This window comes from Sinocyclocheilus anshuiensis, unplaced genomic scaffold (assembly GCF_001515605.1).
Source record: "Sinocyclocheilus anshuiensis isolate Anshui unplaced genomic scaffold, SAMN03320099.WGS_v1.1 scaffold227, whole genome shotgun sequence".
Lineage (NCBI taxonomy): Eukaryota > Metazoa > Chordata > Actinopteri > Cypriniformes > Cyprinidae > Sinocyclocheilus > Sinocyclocheilus anshuiensis.
Genome location: NW_015549590.1, coordinates 1,680,930 through 1,689,677, shown reverse-complemented (window position 1 = coordinate 1,689,677; position 8,748 = coordinate 1,680,930). Strand labels below are relative to the sequence as shown.

At 37.6% G+C, this 8,748-nt stretch overlaps 1 pseudogene; it reads right to left on the bottom strand.

Annotated features, from left to right (window-relative positions):
* Window positions 1-7,958, bottom strand: part of LOC107658093 (sodium/hydrogen exchanger 6-like) — a 16,253-nt pseudogene extending 8,295 nt beyond the window's left edge.
* Between the last annotated feature and the right edge of the window lie 790 nt (window positions 7,959-8,748).

The following is an 8,748-nucleotide window of genomic DNA, read 5'->3' as shown; positions in this document are numbered from 1 at the left end:
GAAAGCGCCGCTTTTCTATCGCGAATGTGCCGAATCTGCTGATGTAATTACAATCGCTAGGTGATATAGAAGGGGAGAGGGAGGCCGGGGGAGCGCTGAGCTCTCGTGCCGCCGTTGGTAAAAAAATTAGCCAATCACCATCGAGTGTTCACTTTCAGCGCTGAGAAGTGTTGAGAAAATAAACCTTGCAGAGGAGGCTAGTCTCCCTTCTGATATCAACCAATCATCACAGAGACGTAAATTACCTGATATTAGTTTGAACGTCTGCCACTGCGCTGATAATGTACCAAGTAGCCTACTTATGATGAGTAGCGATATTGAATATTTGATCGCCAACAGATTTACCAAGCTGTCATTCAAACAGTATATATACAAATTTAAAAAAAGGGAAAACGCCTAAGCTGGATATAGGCTACAGTAGTCGGCTTAATTAAATGGCACAACAGGCAGCTCGCTTTTAACACAGACTTTTAAGAAGGGATGGATGTTTGCTTCAAGTGATAGGCCAGGTAAGTGAAATTATATTATCCTGCTGTATGTGTGTCGTTTTATTTATGTTTTCTGACTAAAAGCAACCAAAAAGCCATTTTAAAGTGGTTAAGCAAATAATAATAATAATCGGCAGGGATCCCAGACCAATACAATTAGTGTGCCTCCTCTATTTTAAAACCCACGAGCCGCCACTGCTTATTTGCTCTGTTTTATTTTGTGAAACCTAACTACCTAACTTCGCTTTGCATCGTGCCTAACAATGCCCCTTAGCTGTTATCAATTCACTGTAAACCACGGCTTCTTGGGGCTTATTGCTTTATTAACTTTGGACAAGTTCAGCAAAGCTGCTCAGCAGTTTTTATAATTAAAGGATTACTAAGGTTAAAAAAAAAATCATAATCCTGTTGCAACATCAATTGTGTCGCATGTAATTGAGTCATCAGTGTCCCAGTGCTTACTAGATCAAGGCCCTTGCTAGTGCAAGATTTATATATTTTTTTTTTAAAGAAATTAATACTTTTATTTAGGAATGGTGCATTAACTTGATCGAAAGACATTTATAACATTATTTATAATGTAAAGCTTTCTATTTCATATAAACACTGTTCTTTTGAATTTGAATTTTTGAATTATGCCTTGGTGTGCATAAGAGACATAAACATTAAACAATCTCACCAACCCCAAAAGAATTGAAATGTTAGTGTGCATCATACACACTAGGGAGTGGAATGAGAAACAGCGTAAAATACTTACTTGTTTTGTCCTGTCCTGAGATTCAGGAGACAGATTGTTAAAGGTGTAATGGGCTTGTGTCATGCCACAGAACAGAACTGCCACCACACCTTAGAAACACAACAAGAAGAGTATAAACAGCATTCATTTATACAGTAGGAGTTTGTGATATGTTTATATATAGTTTCTAGAAGACTCAACAGGAGTTTCAACTCAAGCTCACCTGTAAATCCACAGGCCTCGGCCAGTAGGAATGTGCTCCAGGACATGAGGAAGAAGAGTGCCGTCTCCAGCAATGGCAATTCCCTAAGCTTAGTGAACTTAGTAACGTGGAAAGGAGTCAACGAAAATATCCTTGGGATGAAGAAGCTTCTAAATGCATTATTTAACATTAATAGTGACAATCAAATAGAAAGAAGAATGAGAGCTATACATGCCACAGGTGAGATTCAAACATATCCCATTTATTTATCAGAATAGTCACCACAGTCATACAAATGTGTTATAACAAAAATAAGTGACATACAAAATTTAAACAGTAAAGGATATCAATGCAGTTACGACTCCAGTTGCCACTCCAAGAGCAAAAGAACCACTGAAGACCCCCAGGAAGACGCCAAAGGACTTCAGCATGGCCATGGCTTCAAACGTGTGAGTGTTGTCTCCCTCAGGCTGATATGCTACAATTGACCTGTGAAAAGAACACAGATACATCCACACAAACTCATACATTGTATGATCTGAACACATGAGAGTAATTCTAATCTCAAACTTACAGAAATCTAAAAGAGTTAAGAATTTTAAAGAAGAAGATTTCTCTGTTCTTCTTTTTTTACAATGATGCAACAGTTCCATCTGCTACTGGAAATCCATAACAAACATTAACATTATGACTATGAGCAGGACTGCAAAATATGCTAATTTATTTTATTTATTTTTTTACATCTAAACACGTATCAGATAAGGTGTGCTCTGCAGAGATACTCAATTTATTTTCCACTATTTCCCAGTCTCTGCACTGTTTTCTTAAAGAGGTCATATTATACATTTTCTATCATCTATTGTTTTCCCCTGAGGTCTATAATGTCAGCAAAGTCCCTGTGTAATTTAGTTTTTCCAACTTATCTCTGATCCTTAGATTGGAAATGTTAAATGAGCTCTTTTGTTTACTAAAGCAAAGGCTGGTTTGCTGTAGTTTTTAACTTCATATTTAATTCAGAAAACAACTGTTGCTGAAACATACCACATGTAAGAAATTATAGTCTGCCTCGACCAAACTTCCAGCATGTGGAAAGGATGGTCACATAGCAAGGCATTGTTTAGAAACAGTTAGGAAAGATCAGGAAGTTGTTTGTTTTTCATGTGGAAGTTTGGGACACAAGGCAAGACAGTGTCACTTTTCACACAAAAGAAGGATGAGCTATCGTGATTTGCTTAAGAAGATAGGCAGTTTAGAAACCCAGTTGGCACTGTTGATAGGAAATAAGGAAGAATCCATTCACACCTTGCCAGACACAGCCCTGCATGAACAACATGACTGTAGCTCAGTCACAAGCAGATGCTGATGTGAATTGTAGGAATAGTTTTATGATAGTATTATATTTCAGAAAATATGTTTACTATCAAAAGGGGGGTGATTCTCTATCATTTTTGGGAAATGTGTTAATGGGCAGTCTTATCACCGAGATGGAAAACAAGAAATGAGAAATGCACAAAGACAGACTCTATGCACATGACACCAGAAAGAGACAAACATATGCATACTCGAATGCAGAACATTGTCTACTGAATGCACACGTGGACAAAGGATGTCTACACTGAGAGAATGGACACAATGCAAGTGACAAAACTGCATTTGGGTTTATCTGTGGGTGTGATGCTTTGAAAAAACAACCATTGTGTAGAGCACCCCAGTTACATGTCTAGCGGGAAGATGAACGTAATAGAGTATAAAATGTTTGAGCGTATGAGGCTCGGGGTTCATTCTGACTCCGTTGAACCCAAGGTAGCCTACTACATGTAGGCCTACTTTGTCACTGATATGCTGCAATAAACATCTTCATCGTCCTCATCATTTTTCTTACACACATAAATGGTTAAGATCAGACTAAAATGATTGGGAACCTTACTGAAAATAAACTAATGTTTATTTTCTCGCTTTACATCATCTGTAAGAGTTTTGGTGAACTTTCCCATATTTTGCTCTTATAGCTCAGGAGTTGTTGTTTTGCAGCTTAATTTAAATACATATTTTCCATGTATTAGGATAGAAGTTCTGAAAGACCAAGGAAGGTTTGATTCCTCATGATATGACCCCTTTAATTGCTTTTTAAAATGTACCTGATGTTCAAATGATAAGCTCAAATTAATAAATGACATTTTTTGTATTTAGGACAGGCAGGAACAAGAGAAAACTTTCTAGAGGACCACAGCATCACTTCAAACTATGAAGCAAATGGCTATCATCCAATCGGCAAATACCCACAGCTCTGCCCCATCCACACCTTCTAGAACTCTGAAGCTAATGAACTGCAGAATTCCCCTACAGGTAGTTCAAATGAAAGTAGAAAGGGATTCTTCTTCTTTGAGGAATGATGCACTACTCAGAGATTTCTTTAGCTTCCTTGCAGGTGCAGGTGTGAAGCATAACTGTGGGTCATTTACCCTGCATGTTCTGGTACAGACCAGTCAATGCACACACTAAAAATCCACTCGGCAGGCTCAAAGCTACATGTGCAGCACACCCATTGAGGGGCGTTCTCAGTGTCTGGTTCCCGCCCTCTGAATAAGCCACACCTCTAGGGTTGTGATGCTCCGCCCCACTTTGCCTCCCATAATAAAGCAGCATGCTGGAGCAGATGAAAGGTCCAGCAGAGAAAGAATCGGATGTTAAATGAAAAGTATTAATTATTCATTCTGCACTGTTTATAAAAAACCAAAACAGTCATATAATATTAGTGAATGAAAAAAAGCAGTTTGTAAATATGGCAATGTATAATCATGAGCAGTAGAGGACTTACGAGGACAGTACGAGAGCGACGGCATCATTCAGAACACTTTCTCCAAACAGCAGAGCGTATAGGTCAGCATCCACCTGCAGCTCATTGAAGATGGCCAGAACTGTCACTACAAAACAAAGCCCCGCCTTACAAACAATACCGACCAATCCTGCATTAGCACTTGGTGCGATCTGCCATTTCATCGGATCTGCTATTCTAATGCAATTTCTAAAGGAAGTCTGGAGTGTCTGGAGAGTTTCAAACTCAATTTTACATTGAGTAATTATGTAATTATGCATAATTTAACAATGGCATATAGAATATTTGCAATGTCACAATTCCATTCCATGCAAGAATAAAATCCATTAACATAGGAACACATTTTTACTGTAATTTGTGTTGGTACTATCATTTTTAGATGTATTCCTGTACAGGGAACCAATGAGGACTGAGCTTTGAAACGGGTTACTTCCAGACAACAAATTGCTTTGATATACAACTTAATTATAATAATTTCCTAAAACAAACATAGCACTAGACTTCAAAAAGTGCAGATGAATTCTGCTAGAAAAAAAAAATCTAGGCTTAGTTTAGAAATTCCATAACACACCCCTCTTACAAAAAAACAAAAAAAGACAAGACCACATACCTAATTTTCCAAATAAATGTTTGATTAATACACATTAAAACATCCGAGGACTGCATTTAGGCACTGTTACAGGGACTCTGACTGTAGTACCTGGGTCAGTGGCTGAGACAATGGCACCAAAGAAAAGGCAATCAGTGAAGAAGAAATCGCCACCCAGATGGCCAATTTGCTTCATCAGCAACACACAGCCGTACATAAACAACCTGGAAAATAAAGCGCACACCTCTGTACGCTGGTTCTCACCCTCATCACTGGAGCAACCACTTGAAAAAGCACTGACAAAAGACATTGTATACACTGACCCAATGATGAAACAAGACACCACGGTTCCCACAAACGCGTAGGCAAGAATGGAGCCCAAGTTCCTGAAGAAATGTCTCTGAAACACAGACAGAAGAATTTAAATGAATAATGAGCTTTGATTTATCTACACTGAGCAGTACGTTATCTTGTGCACACACAACATCTGGTCTGTATTAATGATTAAAAAAACAGCTCTTACTCGTTTTAAGCTATATCCAGCATGAAATATGATAGGAGGCAAGAGAATATTGAAGAAGACCTCTGGGTCAAAGGTCACCTGAAACAGAATTAGAATGATTCAGATATTGGCATTTCATTCACCTTTGATCAAATAAGGAAAGGTTTTAAAAATTGCATTACTGTTCAAAATTTTGGGGTAAGTAAGATTTTTTGATGTTTAGAAAGAAATCTCTTATATGCTCACTAGGGCTGCATATATTTGATAAATACAGTAAAACAGGAAAATTTTAAATTTAAAATGTAATTATTCCTGTGATCAAAGCTGAATTTTCAGCATTATTACTCCAGTCTTCAGTGTCACATGATCCTTCAGAAATCATTCTAAAATATGCCGATTTGCTGCTCAGGAAACATTTATTATCAGTGTTGAAAATAGTTATTTCTGTGGACACCGTGATACATTTCTATATATTTCTACATATTCAATGACGAATAGAAAGTAAAAAAAAAAAACTGCATTAATTTCACATTTGAAAATATTTTGTATCATTATATATCTTTACTGTCACTTTTGATCAGTTGAATGTGTCCTTGATGAATAAAAGTATTAATTTCTTTCAAAATGGATTTCTAAGAAAGCACATTAAAAATGTAAGCTATTTCCTCTCATCAGTTTGTTGACTGGAGACTATTGGGGCCAATCAAGTCTAAATTCAGCTTGACAAAACATCTAATGTATTTGGCATTTTTGAAATTACGCAACTCTTAAACATTTTGACTAAGATAGAAACAGTTTCATGCATCTGTCATGTGAGGGGCATGTTCTAACAGAGAATTACAGTTTGTCAGGCACTGAATTAGTATGTGTGAGTGTGTGTGTGTTGAAATTAAATTATTGGTACAAAGTTAAACCAGGAATTTGTTTGAAACGCCTAGCAAACACTACCGAGTTCAGCAAAACAGACTGGCTATTTGTCTAAAAAAATATGCAAGTATGAGTCATATTCAAATAAATTCAGAGTTCCCCATAACCTTTGTGGTTTAAGTCCAGCTTTCGATTCAAATTCATCTGAATCGGTCAAATGACTGCTGTATGATTGTTGTGATGTGATATTTTACCTTGCGGAGCATCTCGTTGTCCTGAATGTCATTGATTTCACTGCCACTGATCTCTCCTTTCAGTGTGTACTCATAGAACTTACCACTGACATTCACCAGCAGTGTGGCTGGACTGGCATTAACATTACAGCTCAGTGTAACATTGTTCATGTCACTGGGAACATGAATAGCATAACGCAGGACAACACCCACAAGCAACCCTGATGAGAGACAGAAAGATGGCATTGTACCATTTTATTATTAGCTTATAATAAACTTTTTGTTAACTGAAATAAAGCTGCAATAACATAAAATAAAAAAAATATTAGATTAAAAAAAAAACTTTAAAAGGAAAAATAGAAACAGTTTAAATTTATGCACTAAAATTACTAACTGAAAATGAATAAAAACCCTGGAATAAAAATAAATCTCAAGTAAAAATAAATCAAACCAAAATAGTAATATTAAAGAAAAAAACTAGAAAAATTATTTTAAAAACATAAGCAATAAATAAATATTAAATAAATAAATAAATTTCACTAAAATATAAATAAAACTATAATATATAAACAATATACATATAAAAAAAATAGTACAATAACACTTGTGTACATGAGCTCCTGAATAACCTAACTGAGATATGCTTCATAGACAAGAGTATTTCCAGTTGTAACTAATTGCAAATAACTCTTTAAGTTAAGAAAACTCAGTATAAATCCCCTTACAATTAAAAAGGGTTTCCTTAACTTAAGGCCTTAAAAGAGAGATGACAACAACAGCAAAGCTTTTAAAATCTTGCATCTGTGATTTGAAACAGCCCAGCACATGCAGGAGAAGCCGTGAGGCAGATTAACTTCTGCTGGACAGGCCCTGTTCTCCAGTGCTAAAACTCCCACACTGGCCTTTGAACAGTCATGATCATGCATGGCGTACTTTCATTAACAGATCCCATGCACTTGTAACTTTACTGTGATAAGCATGCAGCTGACTACACAGTTCATATGTGCGATCAAAGAGGCAAATGATCTCTGATCACGCCTATTCTCACCATATATCATAGCCAGCCCCGTCTCGTGCAGAAACCTGCAGCGGCGGTGTTTGAACAACCATATGGTCAAGATTGTCAGGGTGAGGAGCAGGATAAAGACCAGCAGGTCGGCACTGTCTTGTCTGTGGCTTTCTTCAGCTTTCTTCTCTGTAACGATGTTCTCCATCGCACTGTCTTCAGCTCGGCACAGGCACAAGCAGAGGGAGCTCGCCAAAACAAACAGAGACAGTCTTCTCCAAATACTCATCGCGGCGTTGATCTTACATGTAGAGTCCATTTTGGCATTTCTTTTAGGTGGAAAGATATAAGAGGAATGCGCTATGCTCAGGATCGCTGAACACAGGTAGGAGCATTAGCAGATACAGTCATAGGCTGCTGTAGATTGTTCCTGATTCCCAACGACGCCCCGCCCACTGCACGTGACGTCACGTGACCAAGCGAGCAGTGTGTTCGTGCAGCTCATGACGGGCAGGCGCTGCGCATAACTGTCGATGTTTGCATTTATTCTGCATCCTCATTGTCGAACACTGGCATATATAGCCTATTATTAAGTAATATTATGATGTAATTAATATTTTATCATGACAAGTTCAAATCCCCACGCACTCACATTTTTTTTGTTTGTTTTGCTGTAAAACCCTCATATTTCATTCCACATTTTTCTAAACTGTCTGAAACAGGTCAAATTCAGGTGTTAGTGAGGGAGAACATTTGTGATGCATTTGTCACAGATATATTTAAAAACAGCCAGTATTTCATCATTACATTCTTTTACATTATATAGTTGATTTCCTGTTCAACAGTAGTCATACAGATAGATAGATAGACAGACAGACAGACAGACAGAGAAGTGATAGATAGATAGACTGACAGACAGAGAGACAGACAGACAGAGAAGGGATAGATAGATAGACTGACAGACAGAGAGACAGACAGACAGAGAAGGGATAGATAGATAGACTGACAGACAGAGAGACAGACAGACAGAGAAGGGATAGATAGATAGACTGACAGACAGAGAGACAGACAGACAGAGAAGGGATAGATAGATAGACTGACAGACAGAGAGACAGACAGACAGAGAAGGGATAGATAGATAGACTGACAGACAGAGAGACAGACAGACAGAGAAGGGATAGATAGATAGACTGACAGACAGAGAGACAGACAGACAGAGAAGGGATAGATAGATAGACTGACAGACAGAGAGACAGACAGACAGAGAAGGGATAGATAGATAGACTGAC